Below are 22,797 nucleotides of genomic sequence, written 5' to 3' on the forward strand. Positions count from 1 at the left end.
GAAATCTTATGGCATTTCATGCTGTTAAGGAGGCAAGGAGCATCATTTAATGAACTTTTCCAATGTGGACTGCTGTACTGTAACTCTTTTAAATTCACCTGTATCCTCGCTGCTGCTGGAAGGATCAATCCCACTCAACATCACTGAGTGCATTAGACTTTAATAGCAATTTGGGCTGGGTCCAGTTATCAAGACAAGTAATCTTTCAGATCAAAATCATCTTAAAAATTGGACTGTAGTCTCATCTATCTTTGAATAGATAGCCTTGCTATTTTTAATTAAGTTGGAACCATTTTATTTTTATTTAATTTCCACTTAAACCTACCAGTCATAACCAGAATGTACTGGATCCAGTAACTGGCCTTTTCTTTTCTAAAAGATCTAAAAACTCAATTAAGTTTTAATTAGTGTGTAGTGTATAGTGCAGATTGTGGTAGGTGTGTTGTTAATCTTATTTTTTTTTTAAGATTGAAAATAAATCCACTCTACCTTGCCTTATATAACCTCACACTTCTGAATATCAGCTGTGGAATATTACTCTACAATTTAAATAAAAATATCCCCATACTAGGTCTCCATCATCAGGCTACATATAATTCAGAAAGCCCTGTGGATTTCACTGCTGGTCAGATCGAAAACTACATTAAATAGGAAAATAACACTTTTCATTGTCTTTAATATTCACCATAGAAGTTTTACTACTTAAACAAAGAGATTATTGAGACTTGGTGGTCAGAGTGAAAGATAAAAAACATAGCATTTTTTACATAACAATGTTAAAATAGCCAAGTTTGTTCAAGGCAAGATTTTCAAATACCAATTTAGTTTATTTGCTGTTTCTTGAAATAAACATTTTCTTCTCTAAAGTATTTTCCATATTTTTTCAATAAATGCTTAAGTTTCATGCTAAGCTTAACCAAAAGGTCTCATTTGAAGATGCTGATAGCTTTCAGTACTTCTGGTAGAAATTCTTCAGTATTATCAGTTCCTGTGGTTAGGCTTTTATTAAAAAATCCTGCTTATTTGCATGAATAGTTACTTTACCATTATAATTTAATTAGGAAGTATAATTTGAGTAGGTAGGCTTGTACATTCCTCCTTTTGGATCGAAGTTAGACCAGGAGTCTAAACAATTCCAAGTTCAAGTTCTGAAACCTTATTGTCTTAGGTTTGTGCAAGGTGTTTGCCACGGGGGCTCGGCTGTAAGACCATCCAAAGTCTTGTAGTCAGTCTGTGCTGTGATGTGAGAGTACTGTGCTTCGTTACTGGGGCTATAATCCGTGGCTGTAATAATGCAAATTGCATGGTAAGAAGTGGCTCCTAATGTCATTTGGTGCATGTGCTATCCAGTGTATGAATGAGGAGACTGAATCAAGTTCTGCCTTGTGTGTGCTCAGGATTGTCCAGTTCTTCAGCAAGCTCTGAGATCACTGAAAATTAGACTTAGTGTTTGTGCAGGAGTCAGGAAGCTGAAGCAGGAGAAGTTTACAGTGTGTATAAGCTGAGCTGAACTCTAAGTGTAATCCTAGGGCCCTCTGTTGCTGGTGGAGCAGCTTCTGCTCTCTGAAAGATGTGCAATGTTGTGGTTTATATTCACATGTGGAACATTAAGGTTAACTATGTTGGGAATGTGTGCATTCCTAGCTGGTTCAAAATATGAAGGACCTTGTCACTGATGCATTGGAAAAACTATTTAAAAAATCCCAGCTACATGCATTTTTTTCAGTGGCATTTTGAGTCTTCACCCCACAGCCAACTCCCCCAGTTTATATACTGGTCATGATGTTCTATGGTATGGAATATCTCTTCAGCCAGTTTGAGTCAGCTGTCTCAGTCATGCTCTGTCCCAGCTTCTTGTGCTCACTGGCAAGGTATGGAAAACTGAAAAGTCCTTGACTTAGGGTGAGCACCACTTAGCAACAACGAAGACATCGCAGCATTACCAACAGCATTCTCATACTGAATCGAAAACACTGCACTATATTAAGATAACTCCATCTTGGCTGAAACCAAAAGGAGGCTGCCAGCACTCAAAGGTGACACAGAGTGCAGTCCCACACTTCCCAAACAAGAAGAGTGGAGCAGTCTTGACAGTATCCAGCGTCAGCCAACGAACAGCCCCCTTTGCCACACAGTCTTGAAGTCATGAAGCAACTTCCTTTTAACTGTGGTGAAGATAAGGAATGTTTAAGGGAAATATCACACAGTTCATCATTTTAATTAAGAACAATATGGGAACAATGTTAAGGACTTACTGGGAAGGGACATGAACTCTCTGTGTGTATCACGGTTTTGTGCTGTTAATACTGTAGCTAGATTTTTACTGTAGCTAGATATTAGAGACAGATTAGGATTTTTAAATATTATAAAAATCTTAGAAATTGCTGTCAGGGTGATAAGGAGATGCTCAAAAGCATAACTTAAATCAGTGCTTCATGGAGATCCCAACAAAGGTATCACACTTTGAACACCTTTGTGAAAAAGCAAGAGTTGGGAAACAAGAAATGTTGGCTGTTCTGCTTTACAAGGTGAGGGGAGAAACCTTGCAGCACTTAAGCATTAAAGATGTTTCTTCTGGATTAATGAGCTACATAAACAATTTTCACAGTCTGAAGGGGAAAGGAAGCATGAATGTGTGATGGAACAGCTATAAGGCAAGAATTAATACGATCAAGAGTGTTGGAGAAACACAGGGGGAATGAGTGAAGAAAAACTAATTAGACAAAAAGGAAGAAATAAAATAGGAAGAAAAAAATCACTGAAAGGGACAAAATAGCTGGGCCCAAATGAGCTAGAAAAAGATACATTTATATGTGTATATATATGTTTAATAATGCTGGAAAACATAAAGAAGTGGAAAAAAACATTGAAATTGTATCATACCAAGATGACTATCAGATATAACATATTTAAATTAAGGTACTTGCTGAAAACAAGTGAAATAGTTCTAAAACTGAAGAGTGACTTTAAAATTTATGGGTTTTGGAAGGTCAGCCATTTCCCAGTTTGTGAAAAGACCATAGAAGAGGTATTGCATCCAGACATTAAAATCCATTCTGAATTTTGCTAGTGGCAATTCAAAGCTACATATTTATATTTAGAAATAAGAGAGGAACTGGCTGTTCCTCTTAGACAGTTACCATCTCAATATGGTAAGCAAATGGAATTTTTTTGGTATCTTGGAAGCTGTGTAGGGTTCATGATGTAGTAAGAGAGACATGTCTATGTTCATGGTGTAATAAGTAGAAAATTAAGTAATCCAGCAGCTAGGTCTAATATTAGTTTACAGATTCACTGATTAAGGCTAGGAAGGGAAGAATAGTGTTGCCATGGTGAAGTCTATATGATAAAGAGCAAGAAGAACAAGCTAGTGAATAATTGATACGTGTCTAAGATTAGAAACGATCATTTGCAGTGTGTGCTTTGATGTTCGTGCATGCTTTTTACTTTAAACAAGCTCAGAGAAACACATTAGCACAGACTGTGACAGATTTTTTTTAGGTAAAGTACCAATGGCTTATGTATGGAAGAACACACAAATATACAATTACTGCAGTGCTAAGATTGAAAATTCGGGTGAAAGTTCCAAAATGGAAAGCTGTTAGTGTGGGATATATTTGGCCAGCCTGCATGTATTACTATATTTCTTTAACACAGAACACAAATAAATAAGTCTGTTTATCGTAAAATTCAGTAAGGTAACTTTGTGCCTGTATCCTTATCTCCTCCTGGGTCTAGTCATACAACTTTTAAATCTTTACTTTAAGATATCCTAGACCATCTAGAATTAAGGCACAGTGGTTACAAGTCCTGATAAATCTTAAAAACAAACCTTTTCAAAACAGAGAAAAATTTGACTGCTGTTGCAAAGGTATCTGAGTAAAGTAATGGAAAGCATTTTTCTGAGATAAACATGTAGATCTGCTAGAGCAAAGAACTGCAGACATCATGCCTTTATAAACAGTTTTGTTTAATGAATGTGTGATTTGGTTTTATAAATGTACAATGGAAATCAGTGAATATACACAACAGTTCTGAATACAGTCTATCTGCCCTGTAGCAAACTTTACTTCTCATAACTCTTTTTAGAAATCTCAGTAGCAAGAGATACTTTTTCTTACTAGTTATCCCCTTAAAATAAATAAAATACATGAAGTTGGCCCGTGTAGAACAATCCTAAGGCTGAGGGTGTTGTTTTTTCTGCTTGCAAGCTGAATGAAATTACTAAGGGGGTGGAAAAATGACCAGTATGGATTAATCTCTGTATAAATACTGCATGATTAATTTTTATTATTTCATTTTTTTGATTACTCAAGTTTGCAGGGCATTTTATGGTAATCATTAAAGGAAACATCTGCATGTTCACTAGTTTAAATTATAATCTGATAATTTCTGGTTAAGTTATGGTTAAGTAATCTCTGGTTAAATTATAAGCAGGTTGTGACCATATAGCAAAACTAGTTCAATAGTTACTGTGAAATAGTGATGGCAATTGTCAAAGGATAGAATTGAGAGATACTTTAAAGAATGATGGGAAATGTCAGTATCAGGTTCAATTCTAGTTCATTTACTGCCTAGAATAAGTAAGGAGTAGCATACAGCACTGAACAAAAAGTTTGGATTTGTATTACATGATGAGACACGATTTCTTTCATTGACTTAGAAAGCTGCACAGGCTTCCTTTGCTTTTTCCTGTTGAAAAATAGACAAACTGGCATTAATGACTACAAAGGAATCAAGACATAAATGCTAAAAGGAAAGGGAGAGGGTTTGAATTTCTTAAACATAGTATGGATAGAGGATCATTGAGGTACTTGATTCATATAAAAGTGATCAGCTTTTTTTTTTTTGTCAGCTGGTTTGTAGTATGGCTAAATATTCTTGTTTTCCACAGACCAATATATTTCAGGGTGGGGTTTCAGACTAGATTTTTTTTGCCTGTCCCAGAACTGAATCAAGTACATCAGTGTTTTATGTATTGAATGTTTTATACAGACCAACCATGGTCCGTGTAGAAGAAACTATTCCAAACTTGTATGCTTTTCATACTTGTGTGCATACATACCTGCACAATGGTTTAAAAAAGTATTTATACAGAAAAGGAAAGAGGCTTTGTGTCTGAAGCAACAATCCATGTACATGTGATACTTTGTGAGGCTCTCTTCAAAATATCTTGGTGTAGAATGGTTGTGTTTCCCCCTGCATTCTTCAGTCAGTGTTACATTTGATATTTGAAAACATCCTTATTAGTTTCAAAAAAAGGGTAGGATTTTCCAGTACCTTGAAGGTCTAGGATAAACATGTCATTGGGGAATGTGGACTTGATAAATATACCTCTGAGAACAGACTGGTGAAGGTTACTTTTTGTGGGAAGGGAGTTCTAGCTTGGCAATTAAAATAGAAGTGAAAATGATACAGATCAAAAGCTAATAACTGTAATTATCCTCAAAATTAAAAAGCCCTTATCTTTTAGTATGGCCCCATCATTAATGGGATACTCTTCAGTGAATGTCAGCTGTTGTCTGGTCCTTGCCTTCCTGTTCATCCCTTTGAAATGGAAGTCTGAGGGCTGCAAAGGCTCCGCTGCAGATGTTGCAGTCGCAGTTCCTGGTGTGCTGCACCGAGCTGGGGTCAGGGTGTTGCAGCAGAGGTGCACCTCGTGTGACCATCCCACACTGGGCCATGAGGCACTGCTGAGTGCAGCTGATGTGGGCTGGGTGGTGAGCTCTGCTGGTCAGTTAAAATTATGTTTCAAAATTACACACCGTGAAGGAAAGCTGTGTAATTCCATGAACGCTACAGACACTGTTATTTTCCTTAATTAGCTGGTCAGAAGTTTCAAGGTAATATCTTGAAAAAAGTGGCAGCATTGAAGTCTGTCTGGTTTTGTGCACACACCTCCCAACAAGGCAAAGGGAGTATCTTCTTTTTAATAAATGAGTGAAGGATTAGGCCTGTATTTCTGCTACCTAGTACTTGCTGTTTTTCTGTTACATATTTCCAAAGAATTTAGGGGTTTTTTTTCCTATGCCTTATTTCCCATATAGGTTGCTAAGCATCAATAAATTAATTCTGTATATGTTACTGTCTGTGATTTGCATACAGGGGAACATCATCACAGAAGCTGCATGCATTTGTTAATATTTGTTTCCATTATTTCTTTATAAGTGGTGGTTTGGTTTGGGTTATTTTTCAGAAATGCAAATAGTACTGAGTATTGCAAATCACCGATATTCTCAAGATTCTGGAGTTTGGTTTTGTATTTCTTTTTTTTTGTCTTTTTTTTGGGCTTAGGTAATTTAATAAGTAAGTGGGCTGTAAACTGATTGGTATTACAACTAAAAGTGATTTACATGCTATTTTTGTTAGTCTTTCTTCTTAATGTTTCACTCTGAAGGAGTGTAAAGACAACAGATGGATAAGTCAATTCTAAGTCAAGGGAAGACCTTGTTTAGTTGTTATTTATATTTATTAATCAATTTCTACTCTTCTGTATCTAAATGCTAAAGAGTTACTTGAGGTGGAAAAAGAAAAAAGGTAATGCTGTGCTAAAGAATTTGCCTATTAGTTAGACAAAAGGAAATTGAAACTAAAGAGACTGCTAATTTTATGACAGGAAGGGAAAGTACTGGCTGAAGTGGGTGTTTTGTTTCTTTTCCTAAACTACTTAGCTGCTGACAAAATATTTGCAGATCATGAAAGGGTCTCTGTAAAATAGGTTTGGTACCCATCTTTCAAGCTGTTCCTCATACTTGTGCCTCCAAGTAAAGCTGAAAAAGTTCAGGTCTTAATCTTGTTCGAGACTTAATCTTGTTCAGGATGTTGTACAGACTGTGCAAGAGTTTCATCCAGAGTTTATTTACTGAAAGTTGTATGACCCATTGTCTGGGTCACTGAAGTTGCTTCCATATCTGATTAATCAAAACAGAGTGGGGAGGAAGTTCAGAAAAAGGAAAGTTATTAATTGAAATACCATTTTAGAGATTGAATTTAATTAAAATTAGCAAAACAAAAGTAGTAGTTCCTATCTGAATACTATTGCTGCCAGCCACATCAAAGACTAGTAAAATAAAGATCAGATTTTTGTCTCCAATTAAAAAGCTGAGGTTTTTAATAAGGGGATTATTTTTTGTATTTTTATTCAAATAGACCTTCATTCTTGCTGTAGTCACCAAACCAACACCTGATGCACCATTAGAGATGCTTGCACTTGCAAGCCTTTTAGTCACATGCAGAAAATTCCCCACCTTTTGAGCAATTAAGTGCTTTCTTTTTATTGCTTTGAGTCCCAATGAGGCCACAGGTTATGTGATCACTTTCCCCAGGAGGAAATCAGGCCTGATGCTGGAAAATCAGATTCTGTCATCCTACATTCTTCTCTGTCCCACTAGCTCTCTTGTGTTGGCTGTGCTCAAGTTTTCCCCATGAAAGTTAATGTGAAATAGAAGGAGGGTTGGGTTGGGTTGGTTTTTTTGGGGGTGGTTTTTTTTTGTAGTTTGTTTAATCTTCTACCATGGACATTAGGACCTTTTTAGAATACTGACTTGATCCTTTTCACTTCTGAACTCCTGACAAATGCAAGTTATTCAAGACTGACAGGCAGTTTTGAAGTGAAATGTATCTAGAACTGGGTTCTAGTTGGGTTTTTAGAATTTTCTCTTATGAAATAGTCATGAGAGTTAAAAACTAGAATGAGATGGCATTTATAGATGCTAACTCTCAAAGTATTTATCAGTGTGGAGCTCTCCAAAGAGCTGACTTGGAGCTGTCAGTGACCACAGTGGGGGACCATAATCCAGGTATTACCACCCTGCTGGCAATCAAGCTTGATTCTAGCCTTCACTTAGCAATTTTTCATAGTTGAGGTGTTTATTTTTTTATCACTCTATCTTCCTTTCTATCAGTGAGTTAAGTAATTGTCTTTAGGACCAGGGAATGCTTTATAGCAAACTGCCTTTGCTAATAGCAATCAGGCCATATGGATATACCGTCTATCGGTAAGGTGAGGGTTTTGTCACTAATTAGGCAGATGTTAAAGAAGCATGTTATATAATGTGTGATTGGTTGGAAACAGACTGCCAAGCTGAGCTCTAGAGACAGTAATAACACATCAGAGAATAATGCCTTCCTGCTGTTTATCAATCTGTTTCACAGCATGAGTGAGGCATCTCAACTCTTCATTTAATGTATTTACTAAATGAGTAGTTTGTACCAAATAAGCATTTACTTACTGTGTGAAGCAACATGGTTACCTGAGAAGGCTCCTGTGTAAGAGACAGTGTGATGGGAGGAGAGCTGAAGTATGAATGCAGAGCAGCATCAGTTGTCTGGGAGAGCATGAGGGGAAAGCAGGAGCTCTGCATGTGCAGTGTGAGCTGGACCAGCAGGAATGCCCACACTGCCTTCCTGAGCTCTTTGCACCAATTCAGAGCTGCAGGCTGCCCAGGCCTGGCCAGGCCAAACCAAACACTCAGAAGAGCAGTTTGGGTGGATGTGTGCAGCTGATAGAGCTCTGCTCCTTCCAGCCCCCAGACCAAGGGCTTTACGTTGTGTAGCTGCTCTGAAGCAAGCACAGACCCTCCTGGTGTGGCATTGCACTCCATGGGCTGGCTGAGTGCAACCCTGCTGCTCAGAAGGTGTACTTCTCCCCTCTGCAGTAAATAGTTTACGAATTAAAAATGTACCTTCCATATGAATACAAATGATCAACATCCTCAGCTAAGCTTATTGTCTCTGTGGTATAATCAGTTCCTGGCCAAATAGAAAAAGACTTTGAATTTGTGGAGGGTGGGAAAATTGTTAACTGGATCAATTTTTTATGAACACAAAAGTGATAGCATTTTGTATACCCAAATAGTTTTGGGTAGTTCTGTGGGAGTTCTGATTTGGGTTGTTTTTTCATACATTGATATGTGTTCATATTCTTTCAAAGAATGTTTATTTATAAATCTGCAAACTAATGTATTTTATCCTGTAATTATGCCTATTGTTAACCAACAGAAACTGAGTAAATTAAATTAATAGCTATTTTTTCCCTAAAATTGTCAACAGTATCTTTAATGTTTGCCTTCACTGTTTTTTAAAATTTAACATCTTGACACAAAGATACTAGTACTGAACCTCTCTCTGTAAGCAGTCAACATATTCAGCTATTTAATCAGGAACATTTTTAACAGGATTTTATTGTAAGTGAAGATTTTTTCAGCATTTGGTGGAAAGGGAAGATTAGTGCAAGAATAGCAAAGTATTTACATGATCTCTTGCAGGGATTAACATGTTCTCTGCATGAATTATTTCTCTTAAGGACCATTATCATTATGATCTCAGAACTACCATCTGAGTGAGAAATAGTTTAGCTGCTTTTTAAAAAATTCTTCTATGTTGTTTGTTGCCTTCTTTTATTAGAAAGTTACATTTCTCATGAAGAAAAGTGGTATTTCCTCTTGCACTTCCCATTCCTGCCTCTCTTTTTCTTTTTTCTCCTCCACGTTTAGTTGCAAAATGTGACTGGTGCAGTTGCTGTTTTGGACCCCACCCTTGGAGTTGCTAAGCAGAGGAACGTGGTTGCATAAGTAACCTGTTACTGAACAGGCTGCTGCAGCCCTGATCAGCCACCTAATGACAGCCAAGTCCTAAAGGAAGTAACTCCTACCATTTACTGTTGGGATCCAGACCTTTTAAACATGGAAAGAATGATGCATTGAATTTGTTTTAAAATAACAAAACAGATAAAGAAATCTACCAGCAGAAACTAGTATAAAGCAAGAATATAAATGCCTGAAAATAACTTCCAGAATAGTAACTCCTGAACATGGAAAATGTAAGTGCTGTATTGGGGTTTTTTCAGTTTTGAAAGAGATTTCAACTTTGGAGATTGAGTCTGGGGCCACCTCTGTCTTCTTGGACTGGTTAGCCAGTGACCTCAAATGAACTGCATAGATTTTGTGAGGTAGTTTCTGGTTTGTTCTGTGCAATAAATATTTGACTCTAATAATTCAGATCTTGACATTCCAAATGAAACTGATTTCTCCATCCCAGTTAAGTGGTATAATATAAATTACCCAAAGTAGAAGCGTGTGTGTAAATATTTGAAATAGAGTGGTAATGCTTTCTGACAAATAGTACTACAGATTTGTTCGGTAAAAAGTTTGTATGCATTTCTGCATGTTCTGGAGATTGTTATCAAAACAGATCATTGTTTATTAGCACCATCTTAAAGTTGATAAACATTGAAATATTAGGACATGATCATGTGAAGCTGCATGTGAGAAAAAAAGAGAAGCAGAGAGCAGAGCCTGGAAGGGTGATGAGACAGTGGGTATGAATTTCAGGTGAGCAGACAGGATGCTATGAAAACAAAACTAAGGAGATAGCAAACTGTAGAGAGGTTAAATGTGCGAAGTTAAGAGGCAGTGAAAGGAGCAGGTTTGCAATAGCTGATGACATTTTTGAGAATAAATTTTTCCCTGTCATTAAGATCAGCAAAGAAAAGCTCTTTTGTTGTTTTTTTGGGTTCTGGCCAGTGTTGGCTTAGCCGTAGGGAGATGAAATGGAGTTACTCAACTGCTCGGCTGGTGGAAGCAGACAGACAGCTCCCTAAGATCTACGTGTGATCTGCCTCCCCTTTGCTTGTGGCTCTTCTTGAGTGCTGGTTCAAGGACTGTGAGGTGGCCAGGCAAGGCAGCAGGTCTTTGCCTCTTGCTGCACAGCCAGGCATAGGCTGCCTTCCCCTGTTCTCACACACTGAGGGGCCAGAAAGGACCAGCCAGCCTTGATACCCACCCTGAGTGGTTTTTCTTGGAAGCGGCTCTTACCACCCACACCTCCTTCAGCACCGTGGAAGCACACCTGCTTCTCCATCTCAGCCTCCTGCTTCCTCCTTCCTCTTCCTCTCTGCTCCCCACTGCAACTTCACATCTGCCTTTGCAAAGCTCTGAGCCGGCTTTGCCAAGCAGCTGCCAGGCTCGCTGGGCTGAAGGCCTTTGCTTCTGGAAATTACACCATCTGGCTGTGCACAGTGTAGGGAGTTTATATTTAGATCACCTTGCATCTGGCATCTGGGCTTCATTCTCTGTGCTTGATGAGACCTGGTTGGAGCACTGTCTTTTGTGGATGACATTCTGTATAATGTATGTATTCTTAATTCTCAGTAGCAGGGTGAATAATGTTCCATAGGAAGAGTTGTTCTTTTGGTAGAGCTGTAGAGTTGTTTCTGTTGGTGAGAGCTGCATGCAAGGTGCCATTTATTATTGGTGTTTGTCAGAAATATCAGACACAGACAAGGCTTGTAAAGAGCATTTTGCCCCTGAAATTAGATCAATTATAAATATCTGCAAAGATGGGCTAATGTGTGACAGATCCAGCAATACTGAGTAATCTGATATTAAACTCTGTTGTGGTATATAGCTGAAGATTTTATGCATAAGACTGGGCTGCACAGTAGGTTTCTGTTTGCTTTTCATGTCTTTTTTTCTGTAAAGGAATCTTTGTCATAGCTTCCAACAACTGAATTGTATTTAATGAGTGCACAAAGTACCATGCTGCCTGAAGGCCAACAGAGGGTGCTGGAGTGATGCAGCTCTTACCTTCATTCATTTTTGTTGGTTTCTGGAGAACAAGATGCATTTTGACAAACCCCTTATGTGGGATGTCTTACTGTGCAGCTATGAAGTTACTGCATTTTTTGTGCATTTAATATCATAATTTTGATACTTCCCCAAGATTATTATATGTTATGAAGATTATTTCAGGAATGCACATTTAGCAATAACATTTACAAGAACAATGTGTACCTACTTAGAGCATTTAAAATTTTTCTTTACTGCTAAAAAAGACAATTAAAAATTCTCCTTGTTCAGAAGAAAAAGTTGGGCACAGTGGAAGTATCAATTATTTCTTGACTTGTGTACATATATTATTGTATATACATTATATGATGAGGCTGATGTAGCAAACCACAGATCTGTGAAAGTCATGGTTTGGTGTAAATAATACCTGGGTAGAAATAGCATACTTACAATGGAATTGTTCAAGGAGGATGAATAAAAAGTTAGATAGCATATGAGAAATCATAATGCAACACTTCACAGTTAAACAAATTATTTCCATATCTACTTTATTTCAGGTTCCTCATTTTTATCCTTGTTCAATGTCTGGTTTTACTCAGTTTGTAGAGAAGACTGTGCCCTTTGTATATTGGACTGAAAAGGTGGTGTGGCTGCAAAGGATTTTAATGTTTGGCTTGAGACTGCTTGTTTCAGGTTGTCCCTCTCTTTTGAAGTAATGTCCATGAAAGTCAGTAATTACACTGTATTACACGGAGTCAGGTATGGAAAGCTCTTCCTCCCTCTTCTGACCATCCTGCTCCACCAGAGCCCAGGATAATGGCTTCAGGTTTACCAGAGACTGAAAAGTGCAATTTGTCACAGGGATATGCATAAGCAGGTGATTACTTCTAACATGCAGTCTCTCATTACTGCGCAGATGGGATGTATGATGCCTGAATCTGCACTCTTGTACTGATGATGATAACCTGAAGTATTCCATGCAATTGGAATTTCTTTTTATGATTTTAAAACTTGATAACCCATTTTTGTCCAAGAATCTTGTATGTCGCTGACAGCATCTCACAGACATTAGCAGATTTCTCAGCAGGGAGATGAAAATAGGGTGCCTTCAGTAACCTGTCAGATCTACAGTCTGTCATTTCTTACATTAAAAAACCAAAAAGCTTCTAAACAATGGAGCCTCATCTTTAAAATGCATCTGGAGTGTAACATAGAAAAAAAATACCCAAATCTGCAGAAATTTTGAAGGAGCAGATCTGAGCTGTGACTGCCCTGTGTCTCTGAGTGACTTTACTCAGATGCCACAGTTTGATACTCTTAACGTTCAGGAAACCTGATAAACATGATAGAAGAGAATTATTCAGACTTAGTGTTACTTTAAGTGTGGGCAGAAGTACTATTGTGTTTTTATACATCAGCTGCAAAGGGCTATCCAGATGGATAAAGGCACCAAAAAGAGAAATCAAGATGTATCATCCCTATGCATGCTGAAGTGGCAAGGGCGGTTCCTGTTGTCAGGGGAAGGGTGGGGAGAGGAGACAGGTTGTAAAACACCCCCTTATGAGACAGACAACTACTCAGTATCATTTGTTAATATCGGCTCAGTAGATCTTTTAATTACATGCTCTGTCAATCATTTCATGGAGCAGAACAAGTCGAGGGGGAGATGGCCTGTCCTTATTTACTGCCATGGATCTGAAGAGTTCAGGTGGAGATACACTTTTCAAGAGGCTGGTCTGACAGAACTGTGGCTGTACACAGAAGTGTGTCTCTGTCCTTGGAGGTGTTCAGTGCTTTGGTTGGACAAGGACCTGCATTACTGCACTTCATGTTCAAGTTAGAAAACAAGGTGTCTTACTCATGTCCCAGATCTACATAGCATCACTGCTCCTCGAGCTCACAGAGAAAATTCCAACTGCCTTCACAGCAACAAGATCCAGCTTGGATTTGGTAATTCAGCATTATGTGCCTCTGGGCATACCCATCACGGGGCAGTGCTCTCCCTCCAAAGTGTGGTACCTGCATCTGCTGCCAGTGGTTTTGCAGGTGGTAGTCTCAGCTTCAGAGCCTTTCAGCAGCCAGCTGCCTGTATTTGCACATTATGCAATGTTTCCTATTCTAATGGGGACCTTGCAGTTATACCCCAAGTGATACCAAAGCACATTCCTACTTTCAGCACTTTTTTTCCCCCCATAGGCACCATTCTCTTTACTTCTGCTTAATGAATTACAGCATAACTCAGTTTTTTGTTGTTGCTTGTAGCTTCTGACCAAAAATCTACAAAAAAACCCTCTAGTTTATCGTTTATATTGTCAGTGTAAAGACAAGTTGTAATTTAAAAATTTACAGCATTTGTATATAAATTTTTCTTGCTTGTTTTATGTCTCTGTCCAAGAACATGAACTCCTGGTGAGAAAGCATGCAATAATTCTTTAAACAGCATCTGTTATGAAATGTTTGGTAGATAAATCCAAATTTTAACATCATATTTTAAGACATAACCTTTTGTTTAATCTGGGAGCAGTAATATATCGCATTGTCCAGGTGACTCAGGGTTGGCTGTTATTTTTCCTAGGTAGTTGTGATGGCTCACGAAGCAAAACAGTGATCTCCAGGAAGCAAGCAAGATAGCATCCAGACTGCTTGCAGTTAACCCATCTCTGCCTGAACTAGAAAACTACTGATGAAAATTACATTGCAGAATTAAAGCGTTAAGAAAGATCACTGCTGGAAACTGTTGCTTCAGGGAAAGGTAAGACTTTGCATTAATTTTCCAGTCTTTATGGATTTACATGAGATTTTTCTGGTAAGACTGATAGTAAATTCTAGGTATTAATGCATTTCTTTCTTGAATAGATTTGGCAACTATTCTAAACTTTTTAGTAAATAGTTGAAAGTCTTTTGCTTAGGTGTGAAGAATATAAAACATGCAGATTGGTATTTGGAAGCTCATATATGTGGTTCTTACTGAAAAATATTGTAAGCATAAATTTAAATATTTGGCAATGACAAGTTTTGGATTCTTATGGCCTGACTTTAAATATGAATTACAAATCTATATTAAGACCATCACATGTGACATGAGACCATGCATACTCTACTACAGATATTTGTGGATTCTTTGTCATAATGTTGTTGAAAGCTGGCAAGCCTTTACCAGGAAGCTGAAGAAACTTGTGGCTTTTAACTAATCTGATACAGTGCAAGTGTTTGGTTAAAGCCTTCCTGGGGCTGAAATTCCTTATAGCAGAGTTGGCTATATTTGGTTTTGTAAATGCTGATATGTTGCTGGAAAACAGATGAACAAGCACTTTGCAGGAGTACTAATTAAAGGGTATAAATTAGCTGCAATTGCTGCCATGCATTTATATGTCAAGGAGGCAGGGGAAAAATATACAGCAATAGGGATACATCAGTGTCCTCTTGAACAAAAGAAAGCCTTTCTTTTTATACCAGAGGGAAGGTTGTATTGGTTTTAAACTACTGTTATGCTGTATTTAGTCCTTCTGACATAAAAATAAGACTTTTTGGAGACAATTAATTTTGCTGTGTAATCGCTATAAGCCATATTGGATTATATTGTTAGCAGAATTTCTCCTGGAGTGCTGGCTTCTATAGGGCTCCCAATTCTACTCCAATGGGGAGGGAAATATTTTCTTTTGCTTTTAAAGGACATTACTATAAAGACCCTTGACAACCTTTTCATTCAAATAGTTATGTTATTTTGTTGATTGCTTAAATACAGATATTTGTGTTTCAGCTTTCCAGATTTTTGGATGATGATTTGCAATATATTGGGACAATTATTATAAAGCCATTTATTATTCAATGCTCATTTTATTTTGATGTAGTGTAGTTTTTATCCAAGACAGTGCAGATCAAAACAAGTGAAAGAATGCATTTATGGTGTAGAGCACAGAGATTTGTAAATGTGTGATATGTTTTCTGGACCCTTATGATCACTGTGAGTGTGGTGATTGTCATTGCCTAGAGATAAGCTGTTCTGTACACCAGAGATGTGTCTCATACAGCTGACATGAAAAGAGTTCCATTTGGCCAAGTCTGTAAGTTCACTTTGACTTTAGCTGGGGCTCTAGGACACATCTTCACAGCAGCATGTCCAGTTTCAACCTGATGCATTGTTGGAACAAGAGGAAATTCCCGTGCCAGTCACTGAAGGGTGCAAGGGAGGCATCTACCTCTAGCAGAGCAGTGCAGCCCCAGGAGTCCAGAGCACGATCCCCAGGGCTCCAGCCACGAGATTGAGCACGTATCATTGCACCACGTGAGCCAGGGGGGCATGAATGCCTGATGACTCTGGTCTGGAAAAGTACAACTATGGGAATAACAGGCTGGTAAGCTGGGAAATGCAGGAGCTCTTTCCTAGACTACCTTGCAACTGTAATTCCAAGACCTACAGGTTTAAGCAAGCTCAGAAAATGCTAGATCTGACCACTTCAGGATTCGTTTACCTGCTTTACTGTGCCTTTAAAGAACTGGTTATACTGATGTTTCTCCTTCGTGAAGCACTTTGAGAAGATACAACCTCTCAGCAGTTAAGCTAATGGCTTCTGAGTGGAAATGATATCTCATGGCAGCAGGCTTCCCACTCCACTGAATACAAATTTGGCGTATTAGCAGGTGTCTTGTAAGTGTCCTTGAACTCAGAGATGGAACTGTGTGAATATGCAAATGTATTTGTGGGCTTTTATTTTCTAAAGGGAGATGAGACCAAATGGCATAATGAGGTATTGTGAGATTTCTTCTGCAGTTTAGAAAAACTCCCAGGGAACTGAGGGACTGATTTAGTTCTATTTAACTAGAGCCAGTGTTGTTTTTTAATCACACTGGTTGCATGTCAGAAAAATTGGCAGTACTGAAGTCTGATGAATGTGTGACCTATTAGCTTCCTATAGATCTCTCAGGTTTTGGAGAATGACAGTTCTAGCCTCAACAAGAGAGTGCTAGAGAGAGGGGAGATGATATATGTTGCTACTCATAAATACAACTGTCTTATTTTCCCTTATTTATTTTAATACTTCAGTGTAAATTTATGCTATTTGTTTTATTTGATCTGATGATATTTTAATTGTATATTTGTCCAGCTGTAGATTGAACTCATTTAGTTCTCTGTGCCTTTGGCTTTTAGAAGTAACAAATGAAAACTGTGTCTTTAGACCCAGCAAGGCATGTGACAAGCTATCTGGCAGTAATCTAGGAATGCAATTAATCGTGTTTAATTACGCACTTCATTTGCTAGGCTAGAGTTTTAAAATTTTGCAAGGTAGAGACCTCCACCAGGACCAGAACATAAAAGTTCATCCATTTTATTATTTTAAACTACTTTGCCTTCATTTATCAGAGTTTGAAAAACTCCATCACTTCTTCACTCAATTAATTGCGAAGCCTGTGTTACCTAGGAAGGTCCTGATTTTTACTGAAGTTCCGATAGCGAGCATCGTTTCACTGAATGTCAAAGAGAAGTGCAGATCCCAGCAGCTGGAGGTTCAGGAAGTTGTTCTCCATTTTGATTTCCCTTCTTGGAAGGCCTGGCTCTGTGGAAGATCCAATTCTCACACTGCCTAAATGATGTACATGTATACATGAGTTATAGTACTTCATAAACTAAAGAATGAGCTATTGAAATGGGTCTGACTGATACAGGAAAACAAATGAGAGCTAAGTGTCCAAGAACTGAGATGGAACACAAATGTAGCAGTAGTTTAAAAAAATAAAGCAAGAAAAAAAGCCCCAGAGAATGAAGAACTAAAAATAGGCTTGTTTTGTTATTTTTAGGCATTCCTGTTGGTTGCATAGAAATCACTGAACTTAAAAGGTCATGCTACCAGTGCTCAGTACCTTTCAAGCATTCATTTTAATCTAGTGCAGAGATCCAAATGAAGACTGACACTTGGAATTCGAGGGAGGCAGTATAATTTTTTCGTAATTAAATATATCAGTATTCTAGCTTGAAATCTGTTCTGGGAAACAGGTCAGCATCATGCATTATGTTGAAGCCAACAGTATTGACAGTGAGTTAAATCAGGTGATATTTTAGAGCTGATAAGCATTATTTAATAATGCCTGAGAGTGTATTTTGGTTTTCCTTTCATGTTAAGGAACTGTAATAGTTCAGGAAAGGAGTTTGTCAATATTAATTTCAGAATTCTTAAGAATCTCTAGAGCTATAAGATGTGTGAGTGCTTAAGTAATTTGGTTTTTCCTTTAGCTTTTTGATTTCTTAGAAGTGGGGGTGGGTGAAGAGAGGAATAAATAAAAGAAAAAATATATTTTTTAAGAGTGTGCCTAGCATGAAAGATATCACATAATAGGCAGCAATTCTTATTGCAACAGCAAATACTCAAAAAAAACCCCAAAAAAACCCCCAAAACAAAGCAAAAAACAACAAAAAAACCCCCCACCCCACACCCACCAAAGAAACCCAAAAAAACCCAGAAAAAATCCTCACAAGATGAACAGCAAAATCACAGACAGTATGCTGTTATTTCCAAAGTAAATATTTTACTGAATAGATTTTTGATACGAGGAACAAGATGTGCAAGGAACAGGATGTGATACATATCCAGCACAACATTTTAAACACATTTTAAACATCCTGGCTTTTGCCTTGGTTATATTTAGATAAAGCTTAAATGGTTCCACTCAATGTTGTTTTGCTTTGATTAAAACAGACAACATTTTACCCATGTAGGTGGCTTATTTAGGGGCTTTTTTAAGTACAAAAAAATTTTTCTTGTACATATAGTAGAATAAGAAAAAGGCTTTCATCCTCCATTTCCCCCTACAGAGAGATGAGCTAAAAAGTCCAAAGGTACAGATACATTACTTTTTCTTTCAGTGCTGATGTGCTATTTTGGAATATGTGCTGACCTACTTTCTGTGCTTCTAGAAAGCAAGCTGAAACATTTTAGCTTAGGCTGCAGACTTGGATTTATTTCTCAGCGTATTTTTGTACATACTTTCACACAGATATGCTCACACACACACACATTGGCTAATGTTGACAATAGCAAATCAAGATTGCCAGTTTTGGTACAATTTCAAGCTACTAGCTGCAGAAATCTGCTGCTAGACACCTTCCATAAAAGGATTTGACAGGAGGATATTATCAATATAGTCGTGCCATTATTTAGAGTTACATCATAAAATAGAAAGTTTTTAGTTTCCAACTTCATATAAATTTGATACCTAAATAGAGTCATCCAAAATTGCAGTGAAAAATGCTGTAAGAATCGCATTATTATATTTTTACAGTTTCTTCAGCATTGTCTTAGGCACTGGAAGATAAAACCCCTTTGAATCATTTACTTCCACTCCATGCATCTCTTTATACAGCACTCTGACCATCACAGGAAGTCCAGCCCATTAGTTTGCCATTCCCAATTAAAATAATGATACATAAAGCTTTGGAATTGTAGGAACAAATTAAGAGAAAATAAGTAATGAGAGATGAAGCCCTGCTTCATCCCCTGCTTAGGGCAGAAAAAATTATCTATATTGGCAACTCTCGCTTGCTTCTGAGCTTTTCCCAGCAGAGCAGCTCTGCTGGTGGAAGAAAATTCTTCTCAGTGTATTGTACTTCACTCACAATTACTGTAGTGCAGAAGGCCTTGGTGTGGCATTCCTCTCATCTAACCTGTGTGAGAATTCAAAGGGTAAGCATCTGTAAGTCTCAGTAAAAGGCTGCAGTTAAGGAGGAAAGACAATTTCCCCTCTCCTCAGGTAGAGGAGGTGAATTCTGCATTGCAGAGGTACATCTCTGTCTCTGTTAACTACAGGTGGGGCTTAGGCTTTGGCAGCTTAATCTTTGAATATGTGCAGCTGGGGGGGAATGCAGTCTCCTTTCTTTGTATATACCACAGTATCCCGATGTTCTGCAGGGAAAGGCAAGTCAGTGTAAATTCAGAATATCATGAGTGGTAGGTCTAAATCTTCCTATGACTGACAGGCATCTTCCTTCTCTGGAAAGTATTCTGGCCTCCTTAATCTAGCTGTGCATATGTTGTGTTTTTCTGAGGCATTTGAATTGCTACTTCTCTTCTTTAAATTCATATTGTATCCGTTAAGGGCTGTATACAGTGCTTTTAAAAAATCTGTCTGTCAAATCTTCACTTATAGCTGATAATTGAGATGAGTTTTAGCTCTGTGTAAGAGTTAAGAATTCTACATTTCCAGAGCTTTTTTTCTTTTAAGCATTTGGATGATGTAAAATTTTCACTTGGTAAGTATCCTCAGCAGTTCTACTATATTTCAGAGTCTAAAATTGGTGAGATATTAGTTAATAACCAAATTAAATCAGTTAAATAACCAAGTTAATCAGTTAATAACCAAGTTAAATCACTGATAGTCATATGTGAATTGCCTAGTTAAATGCTCATGGTAGAACAAAACATGTTCTTGATGCTGTTACATGGAAGGTAACTGGCCAAAGGTTGCAAATAAGAAACTATTTAGGGCCAAGGGGCAATTTAAGAAGTTTCTTGAGCTTATCTGTTGGTGTGATGCTCCAATATGGTGGTACCAAAATACTGTATCCAGTGGCTTAATAGTTCCACTTAACAAAGAGGTATAAATAAGGGAGAGAGTTCAAAAAAGAGGCCTGTGGAATTTTTGGAGGTCTGGAGAGGGAAAAAAAAAAAGAAAAATCTGTTATATTGTAAGGCTTCAAGAGTTCGATTGTATAAATTTATAGAACAGAATTTTGCACAATGAGTTGATCATCATCTACAAATTCTTCTGTTTTAAAAAGCCATCTCAAAGCAAGGAATTTCTCAGACTTATAAATAAGGGCACCTGAATGTTGCAGCTGAACTAGATTCATACAAACACAATTTTTCTCACAAGAAGGAAATATTAACATTGAAATAGATGAGTTGTAGCATCTTCTGCCAAAGAAGGAGGGATAATCCTGTGACTGTGGGACTCCCAAAAGTTAACTGCACTCTTGCTGCTATTCAGTATAGTTGGTGGAGAGGCAGAGGTTATTCCCAGCCCTAAATCAATGGCTCTATCCATGGGCTGTAAAACAGGCTGAAATTAGACTTTGTGATTTAATTCATGTGAGTCCCCAGTACTTTCCAAAAGCCTATCCTTAGCTAGCAGGAAAAACTGCAGCCTCCTCTACGCAGTTGGTCAGACCCTTGTTTACATTGATCTCTTGGGTTTTGTATTCCTGTGCTGTATTCTTCCCCATGCAAGATGTGTCCTGAATGTTAGAATAGAGAAATGTATCTGGAAATCTCATTTCTGCTGAAGTGTCATCTGAACTTCACCTATTTCTCCATGTGCTTCCAATCTGTGTAGGAACCAAGCGAATCCTAGGTTATTTAGGTCCCCTTGGACCCCTTATTCACTCTCCCCAAAATTGTTACTTTTGCACACTGTGCCAAAAGAGCTGTTTCCCTAACACTTGCTGTTTGGAGTCAAGACTTGGAAGGACAGCCCCCAAATAATTCTCTCCACCTAAGAAAGACAGAAATTACCTGACCAGCAGTGTGAAGTGCCATGGGTAGGTCTGACCTTTGCTCTGGTACTTTTTCACACCCATACCTGTAATATATTCTCAGTGCAGAGTCACTTTGCTAAATTTATAGTGCTAACATGACAGTAGTGCTTAACTACAGAAAGGTAAGGGCAGTGACTCCTAACAGAAACTGATTGATATATGTCTCCCTGAGAAGAATTAGTTTCCTGCAGTATTATGATTTTCATTGGATGTTTGCATAATTGCAGAAGGCTTCAAGAATGTGTTTGCCTGTTCTAGAGACTGGTAACAACTTGACTTCCCAGAGCTAAGCCAAATCGTGGTGTTCTATGCTACCACAGACATTAGCTCCTCAAATTCCTCTTGAAACTAATCTGAAATGTTAGGAAATTATTGTTTATCCAAACTATATGTTTAAGTATCTTTGAATCTGGATTAATTTCAGGGTTGTCATCCTAGTCTAAAAGCCCTTAATTAATTAGCCAACAGTCCAGCTGAAAAATGTATTGCTTCTCGATATTTGGCTGCCCATCTTCATTTCAGGGTTGTAAAGCCTGGAGCTGAACTCAGAAGAAGCGTGAAGGTGGTGATATTTCATGGACCTCCCTGGACTGTGGAATGAACTACTGGAAAAATTCAGTGGGAGTCTCACTAAGTTTTGGGAGCGTTTCAGGGTTTATCTCTCTTGGCAAGCTTTTTTTTCTCTCTAACTAAACTCTTAATTAATTTTGGGTGAAATAAATTCCCTGTTTCTGGAGCCCTGTATAAAGATAACAGTAGAAGACATTAAGGGGTGTTTCCTTTTCTTGACAGCACTGATACTTGTATGGATTAAGTGTTCACAGTCAGTGGGCCAGCAGTTGTCTCAAAGTTCATACTTGCTGCAGTGTCTGACTTGAACCAGGTTATTGCAGTTTCATTTTACACTAATGCTGTGTTTTTCTCAGTTGTTTTCATTCATGTTACCACTCAAAATAGGGTTGTGTTGTCTTAGTTTGAAATTTACCAGGTGCACAGCTGGCATTCAGAAAAGTAACTCTCCTTTTCTGTTGTGTTGTTGCAAGAGTGATCTTTGTTTCTGATTTTTGTGATGTACAATAGTGTATGTGTACACATATATGTGTGTATTTAGTGTTTATCCAGAAAGCCTTGAGCCACTGCAGCACTTTGAGCAGCACAACCCCTTAGGGAGCATCTGTTCAGCACATGATCTCTCATCGTTTTGACTGTATTCAGGGGGCTTGCCAAGGGGACACAACTACCCTCTTCTGCTAATACTGTTTTGAATGCATTCACTGTTATTCTTGCAAATTAATTGTCAAATTAGCCTAAATTGTAGTTATCTCATGCCTGTATATCATCACAAATAACCCCATCCAAAATTTAAAGTGTTCTTCTTCTGTTTGTATTAATTGTAACTGTGTCCACTGGGTCTTAATATGAATGTTAATGGAGAAATTGAATAATCACTATACATGTGTAAGATTTTACTAGACATGTTAAATATCTATATATTTATATATAAAATGCACAGGCATACTGCCTTAAATAGACATTGTCATACAGGCTGTATAAATTGTGTCATGTTTATGGCAGGGTAATAGAATATGATATTTTTTCAGTCCTGTCTAGGAATAGTGTTTCAGGCATGATTTGGAAGCCATCTTGTCATGCAGCTGATTCTTCAAGAAGTCAGAGGGAAAAGATCAGTAATGGGGAGTTTTA

The 22,797-nt window shown here is 37.9% G+C and overlaps 1 protein-coding gene across 4 annotated transcripts in view; it reads left to right on the forward strand.

Moving 5' to 3' along the window:
- Window positions 1-22,797, forward strand: part of FRY (FRY microtubule binding protein) — a 228,467-nt gene that overhangs the window by 14,303 nt on the left and 191,367 nt on the right. For 2 of the 4 annotated variants that reach the window (XM_063394765.1, XM_063394761.1), the window contains exons 1-2: window positions 9,682-9,820; window positions 14,143-14,319. The gene's annotated coding sequence lies outside the window, so the exon portion shown is untranslated. Of the gene's footprint in view, window positions 1-9,681; window positions 9,821-14,142; window positions 14,320-22,797 lie in introns of those variants that run through there. The other 2 variants (XM_063394764.1, XM_063394762.1) reach the window with 1 other exon arrangement.

Source organism: Prinia subflava, chromosome 3 (assembly GCF_021018805.1).
Source record: "Prinia subflava isolate CZ2003 ecotype Zambia chromosome 3, Cam_Psub_1.2, whole genome shotgun sequence".
NCBI classification, from domain to species: domain Eukaryota; kingdom Metazoa; phylum Chordata; class Aves; order Passeriformes; family Cisticolidae; genus Prinia; species Prinia subflava.